The 26,051-nt window shown below is 34.9% G+C and overlaps 2 long non-coding RNA genes across 2 annotated transcripts in view; one reads left to right on the forward strand and one right to left on the reverse strand.

Moving 5' to 3' along the window:
* Nucleotides 1-26,051, reverse strand: part of LOC135310069 (uncharacterized) — a 121,280-nt gene that overhangs the window by 60,686 nt on the left and 34,543 nt on the right. The gene's annotated exons all lie outside the window — the stretch shown is intronic.
* Nucleotides 4,473-8,881, forward strand: LOC128683978 (uncharacterized). Its single transcript, XR_008406340.1, has 3 exons — nt 4,473-4,573; nt 7,296-7,431; nt 8,419-8,881. It is a non-coding gene; the product is annotated as an uncharacterized LOC128683978 (long non-coding RNA).

The following is a 26,051-nucleotide window of genomic DNA, read 5'->3' on the forward strand; positions in this document are numbered from 1 at the left end:
CATCCACAGTTTTCTATTAGTATCATTGAAACATTCAGAAAATGAAATTGTCAAAAACATCTAAAATTCCATTAGTTGTATTAAAATGTTAAATTGTACAAAACATATATTTTGTTTATAAAATTTACCGCAAAAGATAAGTAAAGTGAAAACCAAAAGGAAAATACACTCATTTTGAGTGACAATTTGTAAGTCGCAAACCGTCGACTTATCCCGTCACCGTCGGACAAAAACGTCATCAAAAGTCACGTCAGGATTACGTCGGCCCGTGTCCGGCCAGTGACATGTCTAATGGACACTTTATCTCTTACTAGGATGACCCGTGTTTGTTTACTTTTGTTGCTAAGACTTTGTGGTTGAGTATGTTGACGTAAAAACTCGTGAAAATGTTCCAAATTTGACTCATTTGTGTATATGTGTAATGTGATAATTTTTAGTCAGAAGCGAGGTATTGGTGAGCAAAAAGAACAAATGTCAAGGATTTTTATCCTTTAATCACCTCGTACGAATTCGTTTCAGGATTATCCCAGGTAAATTTCCTATTAGATATTTTTCAAGGATGCTTCTAATCTGGCGGACATATCGAGCGTAACGTACGAACGTCTAATTCAAGCCTGTGACCACTATGTTGCGATGTCAGCGGGTATTGATGGGCTCGGAATACAAGTGACACTGGAAGTGACGCGATATTTATTAAGACATTCTGTTTGAGCTGATAACTATTGACACGAATTACACATTTGGTGGGATTATTCATGCTTAGGTTAAAATACATTTGAATACCCCTACATATCGAGTGTAACGTCTTGACGCGTCGAATTCGATTCTATATCCATTATGTAATGTTGTCACGTCAGGGTGTACTGTGTGCTAGTGTGACTGATCACAATCAAGCAAATGTATATTGAATTTTACAGTTTTTTAAGAAAACAGATGACACGGAAGACAGTATAATTGGTACTTGAATAGTAAACGTGAAAATGGACCTACATATGTGTATTATTTGGTATTTAGCGGTCTATATATTTATTCTAAAAGGCGTGTAACACGTCCGTCGTCCGATGACAATTTTTTAGAATTTTCATTCAAATTCAAATTCAAATCATTTATTCAGAAATTAGACCTTCACAGGCACTTTTTCTCGTCAATCTTTATTATTATAGTTATTTCTCACAAGCTTCAAACTACTGACATTTCGGAACGACCACTGATGAGAAGAAATGCCGAAAGAAACTCATTTGAACAGTGTTGGTCCCTATCATGCCAGATCGGCTTACCATTATTGTTTCTTACAATGTTTTTTTTTCTTTCTAATAATATATAAAAGTACATAATGTACATAGTCAAAAGGTATATCAAAATAGGTTATGATTGTGATCCGAGTGCTGATTATAATATATATATCGATGTGAAACACAATTAACTTACATGAAAATATATGAGAAACGAGATGACCAGTTCCCTCTGGCAGCACCCGTTCACGAGTTGACGCATGGATGACAGCCATCGCGTAGCTCAACCTCACGACCCGGCCCACGATATCACAGGCCTCATTTATATCACAGATCACGGAGTAATTTATACCAAAATTAATAATTTTCTATTTTTGTATTAAAAACTCTACGCATAATACCTGGGAAAGAGGGTGTTGAACATGTGTGGTTCAAAATTACTTTAGAAAAAAATCTATCGAAAGTTTCCATTGCATTCGTTCAGCTATTTGCATCTGCAAATCAACTATGTTGTTGCTTATATATTTAATTATTTATTTACATTACATACCTAATCCCTATCTTATCCAGTAAAGGGCATCAATGGCAAGAGAAATAGGGGGTGGGCAGAGGCTCCAGGTGACGGCCGTTAACCGGAGTTAACCGTATTAATTTGTGGGAGTGTTCCGACTGGGACGATCGAGTGCCGACCAATTTGAGAGCCTTATTGAGACCATCACTACTTAATCATGATTATGTTAAGGATACGGTAACAATTCTGGCGACGCCCGTGGCATTATTGTTAAGAAGAAAAACTGAATTTGGTCCCAGGTTCGAGCATCAATGGTGGAAAATTTCATTTTTCAGATTGGCTCACGTTTAGGACCCAAGTCAAGGGTAGATTATTTATCTGAATATTATAGTACCTATGTTCATTGTAAGTATAATCGCAATAATACATTACAAATTTCAATTGGGACTAATTTCTTTATGAGTGTCATCACTAGGTATCCGTGTAGGATTGACAAAAAATGTGATTATTAAAACTATTGGATTCAGTTCAATTTTTTCACATTATACAAAAATTAAAGAAAAAATAGTCTTTAATTATATTCAATAAGCTAAATACTCCAATGAATTACTTTGAATATAAATTACCAGCTTGTTACTTGTACATAATGTATCTAACTAGATTGAATAGACGCTTTTTACACATCCCAAAACAAAGACAACACGGTGATATTTACGAGAAGAAAGTGCAGACAAAAACGCATTTAGTAAATGAACAGCGGCCGTGCATCACGCCCATCCATTGTCAACAGGTGCATGGAATGCGCTGCGCTGCACGTTTACATAGATCACTGACATACTGCCTCTGTTAACTACCCTCAGTTCAAGTATTAACGGTTATACAGAATTTCGGACGTGAAGAAAACTGATGGTAAAGCCTTCAGTGCCCTCAAGCCATTATGGCAAAGTTAAGGTATTAATAACAAAAGCCCTATCTTATAATTTGTAATAGGTAACAAATCTTTCGATTGTATTAATACTATTTGTAGTGTACGCTATTAGTAGCATAGCTGTCGCGTATGTCTGTCTGTCTGTCACGATAAATTTGTTGAACAGATTTTTGTACGATCACCATCTGATAGTGTAACTCCTAAGGTAAGTAATATTTCTTCTTGTAATCTATACATTCTTATTATATCTACTTAACTAGTCTACCAAGTGACTACACGTTGTAAATGTCCTTTAACATACAGATTTTAGAGCTCACCACACGCCATCTGACGGGACGCAAATTAAACCAACAGCTTACTTACGACCTCTTCGGTTATTGGCTGTATTTTGAGCACAAACCCAGACACTATACGACCCATGCGTTGATAACTTTGAATTGATAACAAGATTAATCTTCTGAAATTATGTTTATGTATATATTAGAAATGAAAAGTCAAGTAAAAGTAAGCTAAGATAGTGGTAATAATGTTATTTACAAACAATGATTGAAAACGCTGTAGCTCCCTATTTTATAACAAAAGATCATCGTTCGTCATTGATATCTCATTCATTTTTTTGAAGAGGTGAAAGCATACTCGTTCCGTCAACAAAACATACATACTTTATCTTAAGAGTATTTTTTTAACATTTTATAAATAAGCGGATATAAGAATTAAGTTTACACAAAAACACGTGAGACCAACATATGCCGGCTTCACACTATCGCCGTACGCCGACGCGAATGCGTAGTATGTATGAATGCTTTTATTTACAGCAATGAAAAAACATCAATGTATGCCGAATCCGTCGAAGTCCGGCGAACTTTTCCGCGGTAGTGTGGAGCCAGCAAAAGAAATATCTAGTCTACTTTTTAATGTCCTTAAAAGCAAAGGCAACCAGCATTTGTTTACTAATATCTTTTTTTTTAAATCTCAATTAACCTGCGCCAAACGAAGAGTGACATGGACGTTTCCTTAAAACTCCCAAAACTTAATGCAGTTAACTTAAAAAATTAAAAATGAAACAGTATTGTCCCATTAGCGCCGTCAGAGGGCGCTGCTCTCAATCAATTTGGACTTGATCGCGCCGTGAAGTGTTTTTTAATTAATTTCATGAGTGAATTTTTGCGTGGGACAAAAAATGTTGTGGAGCTGCGTTGTAAACTTACTGAACTAACTATCAAATGGTCGTGAAAGTCCTATTACAGGTTCCACAATGCCAGTTCGCCGTATTCGGCATACATTTCTGGTGTTTCACTGCGGTGAATAAAATCAGTCATATAAACTAAGCAATGGTTAATGGACATGCATTCACGTCGGCATTTGTCCATGATCGTCGACAGTGTGTAGCTAGTATTATATAAATACATACAATTCAAAACAAAATCCTTTACATATTACATAAATGTTTTTGTTCATAAATTGCAACTTAAAATAAATATGAAAATAAAATGAGGCGGAGATCCATAATACTTGGGATGATGATCTGTTTTGAGTGTGAAAAATAAAAGGAAACTGATTCTTAAAACTAATAAAAAAGTCATTTTAACTATTTCTAAATTAACATAAGTATTTTGAGTCGTCAACTAAAAGTGGAATTTCATAAAATACGAAATACGATCACTATGAAAACCAAACTCATTCGGATTATGTATAGAATAGAATGACAACACTCTTATTTTTCTTACCATTTCTTAGCAGCTCCAATCAGTCGTGTTCTCGCGTCACAGTCACCGTCGTTCACGCACTAATTCAATATGGCCGACGTTAGCCATTTGCGATCGCGCTTGACGCATCGCCCGTGAAAAAATCAATTACGATTTTTGATAGCTCGGCTCCGGTGACCGCTGTGATAGTGTGGAGGTGAATTTTTAAAATAAAATATTTTTATTTTTTTTTAAACTTAAATGTCAGCCACTAGCTTTTATTATCGTCGGGAAGATCTAGTTGCACTCCAAGCGTGGCACGTGACATCATGTCCTATGCACTATCAGTTCAGGCTTATTGCATGCATGGAGAGAGTTCTCAGGAGTTATTCGACCTTGTGCCAGCCGCTTCCACCTTCGCCATAAGGAGAAATTCCACCTCTATCATATTGACAATTAGCGCTTAACCACAGTCCATCCTTATAGCTTCGACGTTAGAGTCTTCAAGAACAGTCTTATCGCTTTCTTAAAAACTCGGGAACACGTATTGCTGGTGTCCAATGTCCGTATATATGTGGCAATGTCCTGCTGTAAGCCCAGCCCACTATAGTTTTGAAAAACTGTTTTGTCATCCATACAATGCCGCTTCACAATCGCTTGATGTTTTCACCGATGGCAGGCCCGCCTCAATCTACTCGTGCACGAGGCACTTTGTCATGGAATAGTCGCGACGTTTTCATTGCGATGCACCACTGCACTTTTATTTATGGGCTGCTGTCGTGTCAAGGGATATTTTACTAAAAAAAATAATATCGGTTGATTTTATACATGCAGTTGCTATTTAGGCTGATAGCCGGTATTCCTGTGCAGGAATTATAATGTACTAAATCAACTTGACGAATTTTGACGACTTCGGTGGCGCAGTGGTAAAGTTCTTGCCACTGGACCGAGAAGTCCCGGGTTCGATCCTCGGTCGGGTCATGATGGAAAATGATCTTCTTCTGATTGGCCCGGGTCTTGGATGTTCATCTATATATGTATATGTTATAAAATATAGTATCGTTGAGTTAGTATCCCATAACACAAGTCTCGAACTTACTTTGGGGCTAGCTAAATCTGTGTGATTTGTCCTAATACACCTATTTATTTTATTTTTTTATAAACTGCACTGGCCACAAAGATTGCACTAGACAAATAAGTTGCAAATGTAGATATAATTTCAAATATTTTTCTCTGTCAAGAAAATTGCTTTGTTGAACAGAAATAACTAATGTTGTTACCCTCTTCAACTGTTACGGTTTATTGGTGTTCGTCAGACATATAAACATAGCACAACACTCGCCTAAAGTACTAAATAAAGCCATCTAGATTCGGCAGTAGATCATTGAGTATTGCGCTCGCGCATTACAAACACATGCCGCCTGATAAATGTAAGCCGGTGATGTACGCGAGCATTGCTAATACAGTCGCGTCGAGATCGATGGCTAAATAGCGTAGTAAGGAACGTAACTGTCGTTTGTTTTAGTAGTTCTGAATTTTTTTAACACATTTGTCGCGTATTCCTTTCTTATTATTAAATGAATTGTAAATCCATCACCGATGTTTTGAAAGTGTTATTACAGAAAAAATGACAATTTCATAATTCACAGAATTCATATAACTACTTACAATCCTATGGTTTATTCAGTCACAAACTTAGTCTAAGCATATCAGCTTCCAAATCCAGGTAATCAGTTCAATTAGATACGAGCTAAAGCCAACTTAGGTATGCCTAGAACGAGTGACAAAACAAAGTTTAGTGCCGAGCGCGCCGGATCAAACTGCTTTATGCCGGCGTAAAGCAGTCTTAGCTGCTTTAGTTCAGAATATAATGGTTTCATTTAATTTGTGGTTATTTTTTGATTATCTAGAAAAACATTATATATATGGAGAAGTAGTTGTCCAATCAACTTTTATTTTCAAAATAAGGGCAAATGCTCATGAATTGAGAAGGATATTTTTTATTATAGCTTTTGCTGTCATGTAACTTGAACTCCAAAATAATATGCAAAAAAACAAATATTCCAGTTATTAGCGATCCATAGATTAGTATCCGATGCAATGGTCCAAAACAAGGCACGGCGCATTAACCAACCATCTTTAGTGCGACCAGAAAGCATTTGCGATTCTATTGCAACAATTCTACGGGCAAACGGCCCTGTAATTATCCATTTTGAGTTTCAGCCCAAATATTTTAAATGGGGCCGAAATTGTACTCATTGAAATGTCCAGTTTTCGCCGAGTCCATTTCTGATGCCGTGACATTTAGCTAAAAGGGTATAGTAATTGTCACCAGCTTTTATTTTTCTATGGCTTTTTGCTTGGTCGGTCTGGCATTTCGTGTGTTCATATTTATTGTAATAGCTCTCATTCAGTTGGAACACCTTTGGGCGATTTGATGATTTGCGTCAGAATTTATTTTTCTTCTGTTGATATCAATGATATTTAAAATAACGAGGTGACGAGTGGCTGGATTTTTTATAAAGTCTGATATATACAAAGTATTATAATTATAACCAGATCTACCAGTAAAGAGTTGACTTGATAACCCAAACTTTTCGGCAGATTTAACATTTTCCGAATTAATATCCTTTGGTATTAGATTTATCGAAATATTTAAAATAAATTATTTCTGTCTCAAAGTAAGTATATTTCCTTTCCTGGCTAAAGTCACAGGATCGTTAGTGGTTCTCCTAACTAATATAGAAATGTCTATGGCTGTTATGATTATAATGATTTTTTCAACATGAATAGAATATCTTGATGCTGGGAATGGACCATACTCGTATTTAGTTGCTTACACTCCTAGGGAGTCCCAAAGACCGTCAAACGCAAAACAATTAATGTTAATTCTCACAACTACGGGATAACTAAAATCCATTATCAAATTGTGTGCACAGATCAACACTGTAAGTGGGGAGCGTGAACCGCAAAGCAAGCGTGACAGAACAAAGTTTGCGAACCGGATTGCGCCGGTTCCGGCGGGATTACGCCGGCGCGCAGCGGTTACAGCCGGCTAGAGCCAGTTAGTCAGGTGTGCGTACTATCGGAGTTATCTTTGTGCGATATAGACTGCGTATGAACTTATTATAACATTTGAAAGAAAGAATGAAAATCTTTTCATTAGTTGATTATAACATAATTTTCTTTCTCGAATCAAGAAGCCATTTACGGCAATGCTTACAAAACCTATTAATATACCTATAAATATAATATTACTTGCAATGTATGTATGAATGTATGTATGTTCGGGTGGAAATTTGTAACTCAGCCGATGCTTCTACCGATTGAGCTGAAATTTTGTGCACACGTTTAGTTTGTTTTGGAGCACCCAGAAACGGCTCCCAATGTGGGACTGCACAGACATATTTTTGTCACACATTGATCGCAATAAATTCTCTCTGGGAACAATAAATTCAAAATTATTGTATCAAAAATGTTATTTTTGTAAAAAACCTATTTCAAACAATTTTCAAACTACATAAGTAGTTAACTTGGACTACCTAGTACCTAACTTGAACTGTAGGTTTCTAAATATTTCAATTTTAAATATTTAGAAACCTACAGTTCAAGTTAGGTACTAAATATTTTGTAGCTAACTTGAACTGTCGCTTGCGTGATGTTTATTCTAAATTATATCTAAAAAATAATAATAATAATATAACACAAAAATTACCATAAATAAAACTAGCCACCACATGATAAATATTTTCGTAGTCTGGCAAGATTTGTGTTGCCACATCCGTGCTAAGATTGACGGCAATTATTTACTGCGCAGACTATCAGAACAACTACTTTATCTTGGCAATATAATTTGCTTAAGTGCCTACATACATTTTCTCCTCACATTAGTTTTATATAAGAAAGAGAAACATGTGAAACAGGCTCGGCTTTTGTTTTCTATTCGGCAAGATTTAATTAAGGACTTGGCTAATTTACAAATATGATTTTTGCAACAAGCAATCAGAAAAAACACGCATATAGGCGTATAAAAGACAATTTATTTTTATTTTTTGTTTTCAGGCACACCATGAAAACTACTGAATGAAATTTGACGTACGCGGATGAAGCAGTAAGCAAACTAAGAAAATCTACAATTTCCTTTAGCAGCTAAGCATTCCAAATAAAACACTTCAGGAAGGTCAAGATCTAAAACAACAGCCAAAGTTTTAATTTTTTTAATAAAGATTACCTGTAAGGATATTGGGAAGTGAAGTGAAATAAATAAATATTAATTAGTAAATTAAGCAGTGAGTTAAAAACATTATTCAATGAGTCTTTTGAAATAAACATCAATTTTATAATTTGTGAATGTATATTAGAATCCTAGTTTTATTTGGTATGTGTAATTTTTAATCTTTAGTAAGCATATATAAGAAATTTAAATAGGTTTAAAATTAGTATATCACAGCACTTAATATTGAATTAAACATCTTCATTCTAATTTAACACAAATATTTGAATACAACAGCACGTTACAACAAATTACTCCTAGGCATATATTTACAGTAAACTATAGTTTTCTGCAATTAAGTCTATAAATTTTATAATTAAATAATAATTATTAAATATTAATTTTAATTTAATTAATTAATTAAATGTTAATAGTATAATTAAATAATATTTTTTAAAACGCCCTTCGCGTCCGTCTATACGTATCTCGGTACCTGTTATTTTAGGCCAAACAATATAGCTGCGCTGAACCCCCACCCTGAACAACGAAAATATTTATCTATCACTCGTTAATTTCGCATAATCATAATAAATAACGGACACTGAGGTACATTAACCATAGAAACTGTCAGCTCTATAAGTTATAGCATTCGCCCGCGTTTGGGAGAAAGCATTAGCATTAATTTAAAATATTATTCATTGTTCGAAGAGCTTAGATGTTTTTTATTAGATTCCAAATATAATATATATATATATATATATATATATATATATATATATATATATATATATATACATATATATATATATATATATATATATTATTTTTAACACATCGACTTGCACGTAAAGAGTCCATAGTATCATTATTAATTTCTTCGTTATTTCTTCTCACTATCACTCATAACCGTTTTTTTTCAAATGCAAGTTATTTTTTCTGCCAACTTTCAAACTAGTTAAAAAAGTACATTTAAAGAAATTATACTTTAACTATTAACGATTTCTGTTTAAGATTTTATAAGCGTAATTAAAATTCGTCGATACAATCAAACGGTTCCAATATCAATTAAACCCTCGCAATGAAAATAAAAAGACTTTAATAAACAAATGCTCAAGTGTAAACACGGCAACACAGCCCTTAATTGTAACTCCCTAACAGGGTATAATGACGGGCGTTTGGTGTCATCTCATTGTTAATGGGCCTTCACCATGGCACACTACAGCTACATCTAATGAAGGAATTTTCAGAATTAGGTTAGTAATATCCAGCTAATTTGGAGAATGGTGAACTGAATTCACAGATTCGTAAGCGTCTATAAACGGCTCCTTATAAATTTTGTTGGATTGGCTGGCTGCATCTCACTGTGAAAAAAATCTATAGGGATATGTGAGTCAAGAAATTTCTAATGACGCAGCAAACCAATCAAACCAAAAATATTTGATTATCGTGTTTCATTATGTGAATGAAACACGACAACAATTTATACCTAAGTATTGTATTATTATGTCATCCTAGTTGTCATTCTCATTATCAAACCCAAGTTCCAGACCCTGATCGACGAGCCGCCAGTCCGATTCTTTCCATTCCGTTTCACGGCTGAAGGAAGCCGACATCGCGCTGTATGAATATTCATTGCTCGAATATTTAGCGGCTGCTATCCGAGGTCTTTGGAAACACGAGATTGTGATTTGAGACAAGGATATGATTGTGTAACGTTCTTGTTTATGTGATTTTGCAGAAAAACAGCTACTTCTTTTACGCAATGAGGTTGAAGTAAGAGATCTGGCTAAAAACTGGAGATTCTTTGTCGCTAGCCAACTTTTTCTCAATACCTCAAACAAGCCATTAAACTACAGCTTAACATGACTTTTGATGTATCCACTCTAGGCCCTGCCTACCCCGTAAGAGAAAGTGTTATACCGTATCTGTATAGCAACAATATCATTTATCAACAGCACTGCCTTACCTTACATCTTTAGAACTACTGAACATCGCAGTTTTGACGACCTTTGTGGCGCAGTGGTAAAGTGCTTGCCTCTGAACCGAGAGGTCCCGGGTTCGATCCCTGGTCGGGTCATGATGGAAAATGATCTTTTTCTGATTGGCCCAGGTCTTGGATGTTTATCTATATATATGTATTTGTTATAAAATATCTCGAACTTACTTTGGGGCTAGCTCAATCTGTGTGATTTGTCCTAACATATTTATTTATATTTATTTATCAGAATATATTATTGAGAATAATTATGATGCATATGAAGACACAGGCAATTGCTAATTCTACTTTCCAACTCATATTACAGTCGTAATTGAAAAAATCCGGTTGTTTGAGTGCGTTTTTGTTATTTAATCAGTCAATCTACTAAATGACTGATGCCTACGGGTTCGGTGATGCTGGGGCGCAGCTAGTAAATTACAATAAAAACACCTATAGAATTTTTAATTTAAGTCTGAAAGTTTACCTTTAAAACAACCATTATTAGTCGACTGGTATGCCAATTTTTTTTCTATTAAAATAAATGCGTTTACTTTCTATGTGATATTTAAAGAGTTTTATAAATTTATTTTATATATCATTCTCAGCGGTACAGAGATATAACACATGATACAGTTAAGATTACAGTTAAAGTGAATTGACTGGAAATCATCAGCCAGTGGCGAGCCACAAACTAACAGACGCCAATGCCACTAAACCAAAGTTCAATCAAACTTTTTGATTTTGTAAATCTTTTATATCACGTGGATCTCTCAGAGGACAGTTTGGTATTTCGATTCCGGAGGCCATAACATAAACATGGGAGCACACTATTAAAAGTTGGTCCGTTTTGTAAGCCAAAATATTATTCGGACCACCTTCCCTCTATCTCGACGCGCAGTATCAAGCTAGGGTTGCCAACACATTTACATTTTTACTTTATTTTATTATCGTATTAGAATGAATTCGAAGTTGGACTGCTATCGGATTCTGCTTCGGATTTAGATGGCCATTTAAATGCTGTAGTTATGTTTATTTTGAACAAGCAGCAAACACAGAAAAATAAAAATAAATTTATGACGAGCGACGATTTCAGCAATGGCACGATGTTGTTACAAAATATTTAGACTGATATTCACTACTTAGATGTATATGGGTTTAGGAATGTAATACATCCAACGTTTCGTTTATCTCAGATTGACTAAAAAACACAAAAGCTTTGACATGTTACAACAATAGCATTCCCAAGAAGGTTTGACGTAGTAGCCGGTTGTAAAATCACAGCAGCCTTCAAAACTTCCAGGTTTATTTTTTAGAGGTCACGTCACAGTCCTAAATGAATGCGCAAGCGTGAGAGAGAAAGTTTTAAGTTGTTAAATGTAATACATGCGTATCGTAGTGGCAGCCCTGACGCTTGTGCCGGACCCAGTCCAGGGTTGTCTCATAAACATGCCCTGTATCAGCGCGTAATCTGCCGGATTTGTCGATCAGGCCCGCTATCCACTGCCCAGATTTGTACTGGGCTTTGCCGCCGATAGCGCCATACATTTTGCTTTTCTTGTTCCGTGTTTATGGCGGCCAGGTGGTTTCGATGTTTATTGAATGATTGAGGTTCGTGTTTGAATGTTTAGTTTTAGAAGAGTGTTATTAGAGTTAGAAAAGTTAAAATTTAGTGGCAGCCTTTATTTGATTTCTACTAAATCGCTGAGATTTATCATAGCTGAGACTTATCTCGTTAGTAAACAGATGAAATGAAGCATAATTTTCTAACAATTTTTCACCTGGCTAACGAAAAAACATAAACTAACTGTGCCAATTTTTTCTCTTCATAGCCATATTCCTCATGGCTGAGGGTCGTGGTCATTACGTGGAATTAAACACACACAACAACTTTCTTGGCATTAGTAATGGAGTGATTAGCCATTGCCTTCTCCATTTCACACACAAGTTAATAATCAACCAGAATGCAGGTTTCCTCACGATGTTTTTCCTTCACCGGAAGCAAGTGATGGTCGATGAAAACTACTAAACATGAGTCAGATTGGTATACAAACTCATGTGGCACGAGTAGGATTTGAACCTGGGACCTTTCGATCCACAGGCGGGTGTCTTAAGCATTACACCACCACCGCTTCCTCACCGCTTCTTCGCCAATTTTTTGGAAGAGTAAAATAACATATTTTCCATGGGACGAAATCATGAGCGTTTGAGTAATTAAGTAAAATAGATAATTATGTAATATACGTATCTTTTTCTGTTATCACTTGGTCTATGTGAATAGAGGTTTCATAATCAAATCCCGAATGGTTGATACAATCTCAATAATACAAAATTCCCAAATTTCCCTTATTACGCGGCGTAACCAAACAAAACCCATAATTATTTAGTGCTGCCGCCCGTTTTAAAACTACCCCCGTCATGATAACGCCAACTATGAGAAGGCTTGTTTATTGAGAGGATGTCAGAGGGTCGCCCAGTTCACATTGAGCGAACAAATAATATGTTGTCAATGAAGATTTGCGCGCCAATAATTGTCTGATTACTAAGAATGCCGAATAATGATAATATATTATAATATATAAATATATTAGGACAAATCACACAGATTGAGCTAGCCCCAAAGTAAGTTCGAGACTTGTGTTATGGGATACTAACTCAACGATACTATATTTTATAACAAATACATATATAGATAAACATCCAAGACCCGGGCCAATCTGAAAAAGATCATTTTCCATCTTGACCCGACCGGGGATCGAACCCGGGACCTCTCGGTTCAGTGGCAAGAACTTTACCACTGCGCCACTGAGGTCGTCAAGAAGAAGTGAGGCCGAAGATCGTGCGAAGTGGGGAAGAAAAAGTAGGAAAAATGACGGAAGAGGAGAAAGAAGTGACAGAGAAAACGCTATTAGATTAGAGAGATATTAGATTAGAGAGAGAAATTATCGTGTTTTTGGATGGTGCTATGTTCATATCATTTCCCACTGTTGAGAATGGATCCCTCTTTGGTATAGGCCGCCTCCAGGCTAAACCGTTTCTCCCTATCTTGGGCCCTACGCAACCAATCTTTTCCTGCTAGGGCTAATATGTCGTCAGAAGAATGAAGACTTTTTAATTTATACACGTGTACATAACTTTCAAATATACGTATTATGGTGTCGAAAATTCCACGTTTGTAATCTTGTGGCCTAGCACAATTTTCCTTGTATTTTAATAATTTATTTTTAAACTAGATTTCAATATATTTTTCCAGATACTCAACATTTCAAAAACAAATAACTGATATCATATTTATTGAATGATAATAACTATTTAATTTGTAACGTTTAAGAAAAGAATAATAGCACTTAGTAGATCCATCGTTCTTTAACGTTAAAGTGTGTGATATCAACCATCCTGCAGTATAAATAGAAACATAGAGTATTCACATAAGCAGTAACGGTGGACAGACCATGAAAAAAGGAGTTTGGAGGACTGCTCTGTTCAACCAGTGTAGGATTACTGTAGATTTTTTTTGCATAAAATTAGAAAATACAAATCGAGCTGGTTATCCTAATCCATATCCAGATAGAATGTCAAAAAAAATTCATGTCGTCAAGTTTAACAATACTTAAACTTTATAATGAATTATTATCATCAAAAAAAAACGTCGGAATCGATCCTCAAGGTTTATCTAAATAACGCATTCACGGAAACTGAAGTGTCATGGAGAATTTCGACTTTTAATTCATGCGGTAGTAGTCAAAATTAAACATGCAAGATTTTATTACAAATAGACGGGATATATGAAATTAAATAAAGGTTTTTAAAAACAATAGCACAATGTAAACACAGACGCAGGCTATATATCCGCCGATAAGGCTTTTGTATCTCAAAATAAATAAAATAGCTTAAATATGTCCGGTCGGGGACGCGTGTTATAGCCATTTCGGAGGTATAGAGAGGCAGATACACACACGGAAATTACTGTGTGTAATGACGGAAGGGAACAGAATGCTAGTTTGATAAAAGCGTGAAAGGTAATGATGGCTATATGGATTTTAATACTGCGATAAATAAATTATACTTACATTCGTTCAGCAATGAATTAGGGATTTTTGCAGTGACCGAATAATTGTTTTGAACACTGTTTTTCATTTTTGTTGCTAAAGTGTTAAAGAAATAAACTGTAACACTTCAATCTGTTTTAACTAAACAGGTTTATAAGACACGATGTTGGTTACAGGCAATACAGTCTACATTCGAATAACTATGTCTATTTGTACGTATACGTACTGTGCGTGTGTGCCCGCACATACAGGTACACATGTACTTATATACAAAAGTTAAAAATACTTTAAGAACAGAAAAGTAGGTGTTACATTTTAGATTTCATTTTTTTATAAGTGTCAGGAGCAAAACAGGTTTTAAACACTTAAAGAAACTCTTACAGACTTATCAATAACACTTGCATGTTACATTTATCAATATGTTGCACTTATGAATGCGTAACACTTATTATGGTGTGTTTGAGTCCCGTGATACGATAGCGCTATATCGCCTTGCCAAAGGCTTCACCACCAATCATAGCATCGTCAAATCCACTGTGGATTAAGCGGTATTTACTGGAAATTAACGCACAATTGATGGCCAATTTATCGTCTAATGTTCGCATATGGCCATTATATTAAATCAGGGTACCTGGCACAAACACCCAATGATTTAAGCAAGTGGCTTCACGATGGAGTTTAGGTACAATGGCAAGTAAACCTCGCGTGGGGTATCAACATAATTTTCAGAACACAAACCCAGTGCTATCTATGTATTAGGCCTACTCTGTGTAGGAAGTGGCGCCAAGGGAAAAATTAATTCTCTATTTACGGATTCATAACATGTTAATTTTTGGCATTTCTTCTCGCTAGGGTGACCAACATTACCTATAATGTTTTACTCTGTATAGCATTCTATGCTTTTTGTAGTAATGTATTTTTCTATATAGTACAAATAGGTAGTGAAACTGAGTTGGTTTTCAAAGAAATCCATTCTCCTATATACAGACTAAATCTGAGCGAACATAGTATGGAAAAATCTTCTTTAATGTCAAAAGCTCAAAACTTTCTTAAGCAGACTGCGGGACAGCGGCAACAGCTTCCAAACAGTATTGAACTCCAAAATGGATAGCACTATGTGGTCATGTTGGAGCAAATTGCATATAGATACTGTCAATATTATTGTATATCTTTAATAAGTGGCATAGGCAACTATTTTTAAATATACACTTTCTGTACGACAGTGTTATTGCTTATTCTATGAGCCAGGCGCGGTCCAAGCCAAATGTTCTCAGTTTACATAGATTGACTGGGCCGTCTGCTGGATTGTCTTGTGGCGTCTCAACCGCTGTGATTTACTAGGTTGTGTGAATTGGTCTTCAATTGCATTGTCTGCCGACCTTATTGAATGCTTAGTGACTCACAGGACCAGGAGTTTCGAGTTGAAGATATACTCCTACTCTCCCATCTTACTATAGTTTCCCCACTTCCCATCAAATGGGCCGAATGCCAATTTCCGTGCTCAGTAATATGAAAAAAAAATCCTTGAGTTTTTTCAATTGATTCACGGCTCCCTCCTCATCACGACTCCAAAGTCCTAAAAAGTACATGATGCTTTTAATGTTCTGCTAGGATTTTACGACCATATGCTTGTCTAACGTCAACCCTTTTTGGAAATGTTATGCTCAGGAGCTGTCTTGTTGCTATTTTTGTTAATGTTGTAAAAAAATTGAGTGTACTTGAAATACAAATCAGTACCATTAAACTTCCATAGGATCTAGGACAAATTCCTAATCGATAGTCGCGGAGGAAAATCCTGTGAAAATTATCGGTAATTAATTTCCTTGGGCACCTTATTCTAGCAGAAGTTAAGAATCCAAGAAAGGTTGACCTGATATGTTCTCAGAACTACTGGAAGTATTATATAATCTGTGCCAGAACTAAGGATGCCGAATTCGTTGCCAAAGAGCGAACATAAATAGGCAATTGGCTCTGACGGTTTCAGTTGAGGAAGGATCCGTGAATGCTCATTAATGAGAGACATATAAATATAGGTATACCTGGTATTTATTTTATTATTTACTGAAGTATATACTTATTATGTAATTGAAGGCAAGCGGGCAAGCATTCGATCTCCAACCATATGGCTCAATCTCATCGAAAGTGCTACGCGATATCCAATAATTGATTTGCAAGAAAAGTCGTAGGCCGGAATAAATGGCAGCCATCGGCCGTAGTAATGGTGTCATCAAGAGTGAACGACTAGGAATAAGATATTATTTATTATGCACAATAAATTGTCAATAAATTCTCCTATACCTAAATAGATAGTTAAAACCATCTCAATATTTCAAACAGTACGTACAAACAGTACAAATTTCGTCGTAAATCGCCCGTCTCAATTTGGCGCCGTGTATCTGCCTTTATTGATAGGCCGTTGTCTCCTTGAGATATAGGCCTATTTGTACAGTTGAATTACTAAATCAATTAGACTGTGGCGTTTTACGAGAAAAATTGCTAGTTTAAGAGGTTGAAGAGTAAAGTCTATTATTAATTTGTTTGGAGCTTCGATATTTTTTAATAAACTTCATAATGTAAAGTAACTTTTTCCCTTCGTAATAGAAAACATCATCTCACCCCATATTTTTATTGAATCATTCACTTATAATGAGTCTAAAAACTGCATATACGTTAAAACTAAAATCGACCCGTAAAACAGTGTAGTATAAAAACATATTTTTAAACATATATTTCGTATCCTAAATAGAAAAGTGTCCAGACTGAATTTTAAAAGAATTAGTCCCAAAGTAAATTTGCGACTTAACAAGTTTAAATGTGAAGTGATTTAATTGATCTGCAAAAATATCCTCACAATCGGGCAAGACTTCTAAGTTAGACTGTTGGAAATGGGAGATACAGCGTTTACTTAAACAATAAAAACGGAAAACAAACTTGATATACGAGGGTATTAATAACAAGGAAATATGTGCAAATAAATTTATTTGACAAGCTGTAGTGGCTATATGTTACACTGTTGTCAAGAGCAATAATAGAATTAGATGTTGCCAGCGCAATGTCTACAAGAATGGTTATGACTGAAAAAAGTTAAATAAAAACAAATCATTAAGTTTAAATGTTGCCTAAAAATAGATAAATTGTAAAAATTATAACTTTGTAAATAATAAAATGACAATTTAACTACTGAACTTATTGATTAATTAAATTTCAACTTCGAAAAATTAGCAACAGTTTGTAGTTACTTTCCTATTTCCCATCTGTCTCTTATTTATCTAATCAGATATCGAATTAAAGTGAAGTTGAATTAAAGACATGACCCCAAAAAATACAACATTTCATTGTGTAACGCAAAAAAGGTTTTTCGTATGGCAACATAATGGTTCAAAGTAACTAACTAATCCAATAACGACATCTTGTATTAGAGAACAAATTTCTGATAGGCTGAACTTTGGTAATGGAGAGAGAAATCTCATTTGTACACCTCAATACAACGAAGTAGATACCATCTAAACTGCTCTGAGATTTCATATTAAAATGCCCAAAACATCTTTAGGACAAGGATTTAAGAAACTGGAAGCGAATTAATTTTTACACAAGTGTTGTATAGGTACAAATACTTAAGTAAATGTATTTTTTATGGTATATGGCGACAAAGAAGCAAGCGGTTTACCTAATTAAATATGTGGTATCAGTAAGTGATCACAGCGGCCCAGAAACCAAAAATTCACTAGATCTAAATGTGCTCATCCGTGTATCAGTTAGATGACACAGACATACAGACTTGTAAAAAGGGTGTTAGAATTACTTATAAGAACAATAAAGTAAATAAATTCTAAATAAAACCAAAACTATATACTTGGATATTAAATATGCAAGCAGTTTTATTACAAGCCTCCGTGGATTTATGCATTTTACGTACATAATATTTTTTAATGGATAATTTATAAATAAATAAATAAATAATTTATTCGTCGTCGTGTTCATACATTTTTTTTTTACTTGAGACATTTATATGTTCTAATTTAACATTCTACAATTTTCATTTGGCGTCCTTAACATCGAAAGATACGAAATCATTTAATATAGATAGTTGGGAGATTTTTAAAGCTTAAGATATATAATAGCAATATAAAAAAAAATGACACTTCTTGTATGTTGCCAACAATGAGCGCCCTATTTTATCAGGTATCGAATAGTCTCAGTTAATCCGAGGTAGAAGACTAACAAAGAGATCGTCGATATAGACTGACTGGTTATTGCTCGACCGAGCCACAAAACATCTCGTGGATGTGGCATAGATTCATTTACATCGCATAACAAAGCACTGTGTTGCGTTAAATTTAAATTATGAGATAAAATAAATCGGGAATCGAGCGGGAATGGAACGCAATGCCTAACCGCGACAGTGTTCTTACTTTTTCATCTCATTATTTAAATTAACTTTAAAAGCGTGTGTTTAAAGTACATAATAAGTATAAGTTTTCTTCTTCTTCGTCTACTCCTTCTCCCACTTTATTTAGGGTCCGTTTCTTACATTGGCGCCAGAGATATCTACTCTGGGCTGTCTATGGATTGAGCCTGTCTTTGTGGAACTTTTTTTCCATATTGCTTAGTGGACAAACTGGGAGCGACTTCTTTGTGGTTACTATGTGGATTCTTCAATAAAACTTGAAAATGATATTTTAAACTTATAATGTATAATTTACAAAATTAATGTGTACACGTATGTATTGTTACGAAGCCGTTAAGAGAGTGGAGAGCGCGGCGGCGCGATGTCCGCCGCAGGCGATCTTCTCTGCATGTGTGTGTGTGTGTATGGCAATACACACATATACAAGGCGTTAATACTTAGCCACGTGGCTATTTGGTCTGCCGAAATCTTTAGGTTGTTCAGGGAGATGTGCATTACATGTTGTGATATGCATATATAAAAAAAAAACACTAATATAAAAAAGAAACTGACGGAAGGACTCTCAGGACTTCGCAATCGGTAGTAAACACGCAAGCAATACTCCATGTACTAATAAATATTTTGTGAAAATAACCAACACGAACATGAATTATTTTAAATACCATATCCATTTTGCCTCAACAATTCCCGATCTTTATCGCGTCTTACATCCCATTAACTCCTCGAGTTTAGGAACAAATTCCATCCAAATATCCAAACAAACTTGTGAACAATACAAACACCTTGTTGTTAATATCAGAAGGGAGACATCAGATGGATTCGTAGATTAGGTCAAAGGATTACTTCCATGGAAAAGTTCTGTTCAAAATGTGTATCGGTAATTTTATTCCAAAAATTTACATGTCAAAGTGCTAAAGATTTGGTGAAAAGATTTCCCTTAAATAATGATATTTATAATTAATTTTATGTATGTTTTCTAGCTATCAACTATTCTCAGATCACTTCATAACTTGAGGAAAACTGTTCACTCATATTGTGATTAGAAATCTTTTTATTACCTCTCATATCAGATTTCAATGTTTATTCTATTATTTTTATTATCCCCATAGTCAGTTGTCGTATAAAGCGCTATGTAACATTCGAAAGAAAGTACGAACAACAACTTTAGAATCTGTGGCTTTCATTACTCGGTCGTTATTTTACAAATATAAAATGCATAAACAAAATCAAATCACACAATGATACGCAATTACACTTAAATATCAATTTAAACGTCTATAATGATATTACGTGTTAGTACAGTAACAGTTTCAATAAAGGCTTGTGTCTGTGTCGCAGTTAAATCGGTGTTACTGTTCAGTTAAACAATGGTTGCGTAGGAGCAGAGTCCGTGAATTATAGATGAAGTTACCGTCTTCATATTGTTTACCGTGTCGCGGCCGTGCCGATGCTAAGTGATTAAGAATACGCAGGAGAATAAAGAACATGTGGAGTCGTTAAGTGTAAGACTGTAAAATAATATCTGCTACTAAAGAAAAAATACTAATCGATACTTATATAATATTTTAGATCGACTCTCAATCTATTCTGAGTAATTTCCTGGCTTCGTAGATCAGGGATCAGGGTCCACCTTTTTCTTCTGTTATTTGATTTTTCATAATATATTTTGAAGAAAATGACTTTTTTTTATAAAATATACCTTACTGTTATGGTATACTCATAAGTATACTCATAAGACATACACATACGTATACTCATAAGATAGCCAGCTCATAAATTCGTTTCATTAATTAAGTCAATATTTGTCAATTTTGCAAGTATTGAGACAAAACTTAAATTTGACCGAAGTTGGTAAAGCAAGGGAAAAGCCTTTAAGAAAATGCCTTAAATTTAACCGTTGGTGCTCAAAACCAATATAATACTCAATTCGCTAGTAAAGCTAAAAAGTGCCTAAATAATAAAAAATATAAAACCAACAGCGACTCCATCGCCTCTGTTCCGAAGTTCACCGCCAAACTACAAGATACAGTTCTCTAGTCAAATTCCAACTACCCGTAAGTTAAACTGAAATAACTTACGCGAATCGGCCAATCGCTTTTGTCGTTCTAAGCTCCAAGGCAATTATCATTAATTATTATTAAATGTGACATTTTCGTGATTAACGGCCAGCGATATCTTTCGCAAATAACTCAGGGTAGTACGATATTTGAACTTGATTCGGTCTTTGTCAATTTGATTTGTTGTTTTGTTTGTATTGATAGCGTAGTTTGTGTTGCGCTCACATTGGAAATAGTTGCGTAACTACGCGCGTTGTAATGTTACTGGTTCTACTTAAGATATTTGGACAATAGATTTAATTAATTACGTCAAAGAGAGGCGATCTATTCCTTTATCTGAGCCTAGAAACTAGTTTTTTTTTTTTTTATATTTGTTTGAAAAGTAAAGCTTTTTTTTTAAGAATTGTCTATGGTTTTACTGAGTCAACTCGCTGTCCCGGCTAGTGGTTTTAGTCCGGGCCACTTGCACGAGATCAACCATCTTTGAGCTTTGCTGTTGTTGCCTTTTAGCTATTAAGACATTTTATCCCTAAGCCGTCTTGTACGAAATCTACGGAAGGACATTGAGTGATCCAGAGCGAACCACACGTGCCAAAACAAGGCCTAACATAACAAAGGTTTCCTCACACTGGGAAGCATAATGATTTCTTTATAAAATATATGTGTACTCGTGCTAAACAATTTACAATAACTTAGTTTTGTATTGTATCCTTCTAATCTCAGTAATGTAGTCAATCAACTATAGAATGGCTGTACTGACAGACAACGCACAGCCGAAACTACTGGGCGTAGAAAGCTGAAATTTGGCGTGTAAGTTCCTAGGACAGAGGTGGAGGGAAGCACTAAGAAGGGAATTCCTGAAATTCCCACGGGAAACGGATTTTCGCTCGCATACGAAGTTGGGGGCTGAAGTTAGTAGTTTTATAAAATTACTAACGGATAGTCTCAGCTTCGCAAGGGTAAAACAATAATAAATTATACACTTTTGAATCACTTTTTTATTAAAATATCCGCATAAAAATCCGCTACGCAGTTTAAAAGATCTTGACATAGCGAGAAGCTACTTTGTTTTATACTATGTGTAGTGTAATTGATAATTTTGCCAATCACCAATTGTAAACATTATTAGGTTTGAGACGGTAAAATCGCTATCTAAATTCAATTTAAGTACATTTAATTTCTTCAAGAAAAAAACAAACGTATTAAGGAGCAACTCGGCAGTTCATTGCAGTCTAACGAACGCCATTCCTTGTTTAATTAAACTCAAATTAGTGTTGCCGATTAACAAGTAACGTGTACGCAACGAGCTAAGGATGGGCAGAGAGTAACTTCATTTTAAATTTCTTCTTAAACATCATATGACGACCTCGGTGGCTTGCCTCTGAACCGAGAGGTCCCGGGTTCGGTCCCCGGTCGGGTCATGACGGAAAACGATCTTTTTCTGATTGACCCGGGTCTTGGATGTTTATCTATATATGTATATGATATAAAATATATTATCGTTGAGTTAGTATCCCATAACACAAGTATAGAACTTTGGGGCTAGCTCAATCTGTGTGATTTGTCCTAATATATTTATTTATTTATCATCATAGAATCGAAAACATTTAAAAAATATCTTTGAAAATATAAATAAAATACAATAAAATTTAATGTATATTTTTTTTATTCTTTATGTGCTTTCCTGCATGTAAAAGTAAATATTTTTTTAATTGCCGATTATCAGAAAATTACTCTTACAGATTTCAGTTTGTTAAAATGATTTTAATATTAATACCAACGGAAGTATGGATTTATGTTTTAAATGTTTATACCTTTCTCATACAAAATTATGTCTGATTGAAAAATTTAGTTAAGTAAATACATATGAATGTAAAAATAAAAAAATGATAAATTTTGCAAACTTTTTATTTAGTAAATGGTGATTTCATCGCAACACTAACGCGATCTCTCGTCTACCTTCGACAAATGAGCCGATCGCGCCCTCTTACAAATTGGCTACATTAATTATAGACAGTGGCTACAAGTCACACGACTACATAGCGTGCGTTTAAACTGGTATTTTTATAGTAACCTGTAACATAATGAGGTTGTAACATACTTGTCCGGTATGGGACAAGGTCTACAAGCGTGTGCAAATTATACATTGGTTAATTAGAAATTCTTGTGAAGAGAAAGTGACATTTTTGCAGCGCCTCCCGCGGGCAATAGCTAGTTTATAAAAACTATACCCATTCTAAATTTCATAAAAATTTGTTCAACGGTTTAGCGATACAGATAGATTCGCGAAAATCAAATCAAATCATTTTATTTGCTTAAATAAGGTAGGTAATACAATATCCAGATTATGGTTTAGAACAAGCCTACTTAGTATAGAAGTAGATACGTGTACGTGTGATATTTATTATTATTATTTATTCTTCATAACTTATTCTATTAAATTATTTTAACTTTTCTATTATTGTACAAGATAGGTGCACAATTGTCCGTCGTATAAACTTCACAAGCGTCTGCGTCGATCCGGCAACGGGCGCTGTCGAACGCTCGTCTTGAGATCTCTCCCGGGACGGGCGGGGGTGGTGCAAGTGAATATATAAAATAATGAAAACATATAGAATTATATTTATTTATTCAAACTTTATTTACCAAAATTGGTACAACGGGCAGACTTAACGCTAAAAGCATTCTCTATCAGTCAACCTTCGGGAGAAACAGAAATACTAAAGCGATAGGTGTTTGATTGAATAAAAGTCAATACATAGAATACATATAATAGGGACATAAATAAAATAGAAAATACATAAAATTTAATACAAACATAAATATATACACAGATACATACAAATATTATAAATAAGTAAGAGAAAGACGTCTAATTCTGCTTTAATATAGAATCAGAGAAGTGATTGTGAACATTTTATTTATAATAACGAAATAAAAAATATTAATTCGAATTGGCAGACAAATTTATTCATTCCGCTTCAACTTTGGAATGGCTGAACAGATTTTCATAAAACATGGCTAAGAAAGGTAAAATATCTATGGCATAAAAAACAACTAAACGAAAATAGGTTCATCCGTTTGGGAGCTACGATACCACAGACAGATACGTCTGATCAGATCGGGTTTAAAAGGGATATACCTGTCTAATTGATTGTCCTGTTGTTTTGTCATGGGATATTTTTTATTTATTTACAATAATTCCTAATACCCGCTCGTTCAGTACCTGCAGACGTCTGTCATTCTGTAGCAATTCGTAGCACTCCGCAGGAGTTTGTGATTCGATATTTCTTGACGAAGACTCAGCAATATAATATTTATATAACAATTTGTTTGAAACTGAGTCTACTCGTGTCCCTCTCTCTCTTCCTAGCGTGCTCAGCTTGCCTTCACAAATGCCTGGAGTACAAAATTTTGGATATTTGTCTTTAATTTTACCACCGGCCACCGCCGCCTGCCTGACTTCAATCCTCCTTAAGGATGCTGTTTTTGCCTATCGGCTGTCAAAACTTTTTGTCTCTTACTCGCCTTGTGTTCACTCCAAATCGTGTCGTGGATGTCGTATGAATTCATGATATATCAGTGGTTCTATTCTGGGCGGAAACCACACGCTTTTCTCTTAGGCCACCAGTGTAGCCGTCGGAGTGATATCGGTTTAATTCCGGCGTGACGCGAGGTGGGCCCGTATGTTGATTATTAACTCAGTGTGTTTCGTAAAAAAATTGGGAGGTGCCTCGACAGTATGCGGTCAATTTAGGATTTAGTTTGATATATGAAATTGATTTGATAACGCCGATTGGTGTTTGTGTAAGTATCTATATAATTGACGACCTCGGTGGCGCAGTGGTAAAGTGCTTGCCTCTGAACCGAGAGGTCCCGGGTATTTTTCTTAGTGGCCCGGGTCTTGGATGTTTATCTATATATGTATTTGTTATAAAATATAGTATCGTTGAGTTAGTATCCCATAACACAAGTCTCGAACTTACTTTGGGGCTAACTGTGTGATTTGTCCTAATATATTTATTTTTTTTTTATTTGTTTATATTAATTTTTACAATGAATATAAAAGTTATAAATCAATGACATATCTCAATAATATATACAATAATAATAATAAATGACATATTTTCTTGTTCTAACACTAATTTTAGGTGATACATAGCAGCATACTAGCGACTAGCGACATCTTTTCTTTATCAGCGAAAACTAAAGAATACTATTTCCAAATTATTCTACACTAGATAAAAGATTTATTGCAAAGTAGTCACGGTCTACTACGAAAATTTTGGTGGCCATCGTTTAGGTTTAAGTAAATAAATAAATAAATAATAATATATAAGCACAAATCACACAGATTGAGTTAGCCCCAAAGTGAGTTCGAGACTTTTGTTATGGGATACTAACTCAACGATACCATACTCTATGACATATACATATATAGATGAACATCCAAGACCCAGGTCAATCTGAAAAAGATCATTTTCTACATTGACCTGACTGGGAATCGAACCCGGGACCTCCAGTGTAGCAGTCCTCCGGTGTGATGACCATTAGGCCACGGAGGTCGTCAATTAGATTGTGACTAAATCGTATAATGGAAAATTATAATACTTTGCAATAAATCTAGTATAGAGGAAAGAGGATTTTATAGTTTTCGCTAATAAACAAAAGAAATCGGTAAAAATGTTAAGATGACACTTGAGTGCAGTTATATATCAACTTAACCTACTTTGGTTAAATTACCTACCCTTTATAAGTTCTATTTTAGCACGGTATTTAAATATTTAAATTAATAGCCGAGATATTTTTTATTTTTCGCTAAGAAAAAGAGTAAATTGATAAAAATATGATGCTCGGTGGTTCTAGTGTGCGGCTTGATTTTTTTTTTAGTTTTCCAAATCAGTCGAATATTTTTTATATTTTAATGTACTCCATTAGATCTTACACCTCATTTCATTCGTGCACCCATTCAAACCACCGAGTATAAGTTAAG

This window comes from Plodia interpunctella, chromosome 3 (assembly GCF_027563975.2).
Source record: "Plodia interpunctella isolate USDA-ARS_2022_Savannah chromosome 3, ilPloInte3.2, whole genome shotgun sequence".
NCBI lineage: Eukaryota > Metazoa > Arthropoda > Insecta > Lepidoptera > Pyralidae > Plodia > Plodia interpunctella.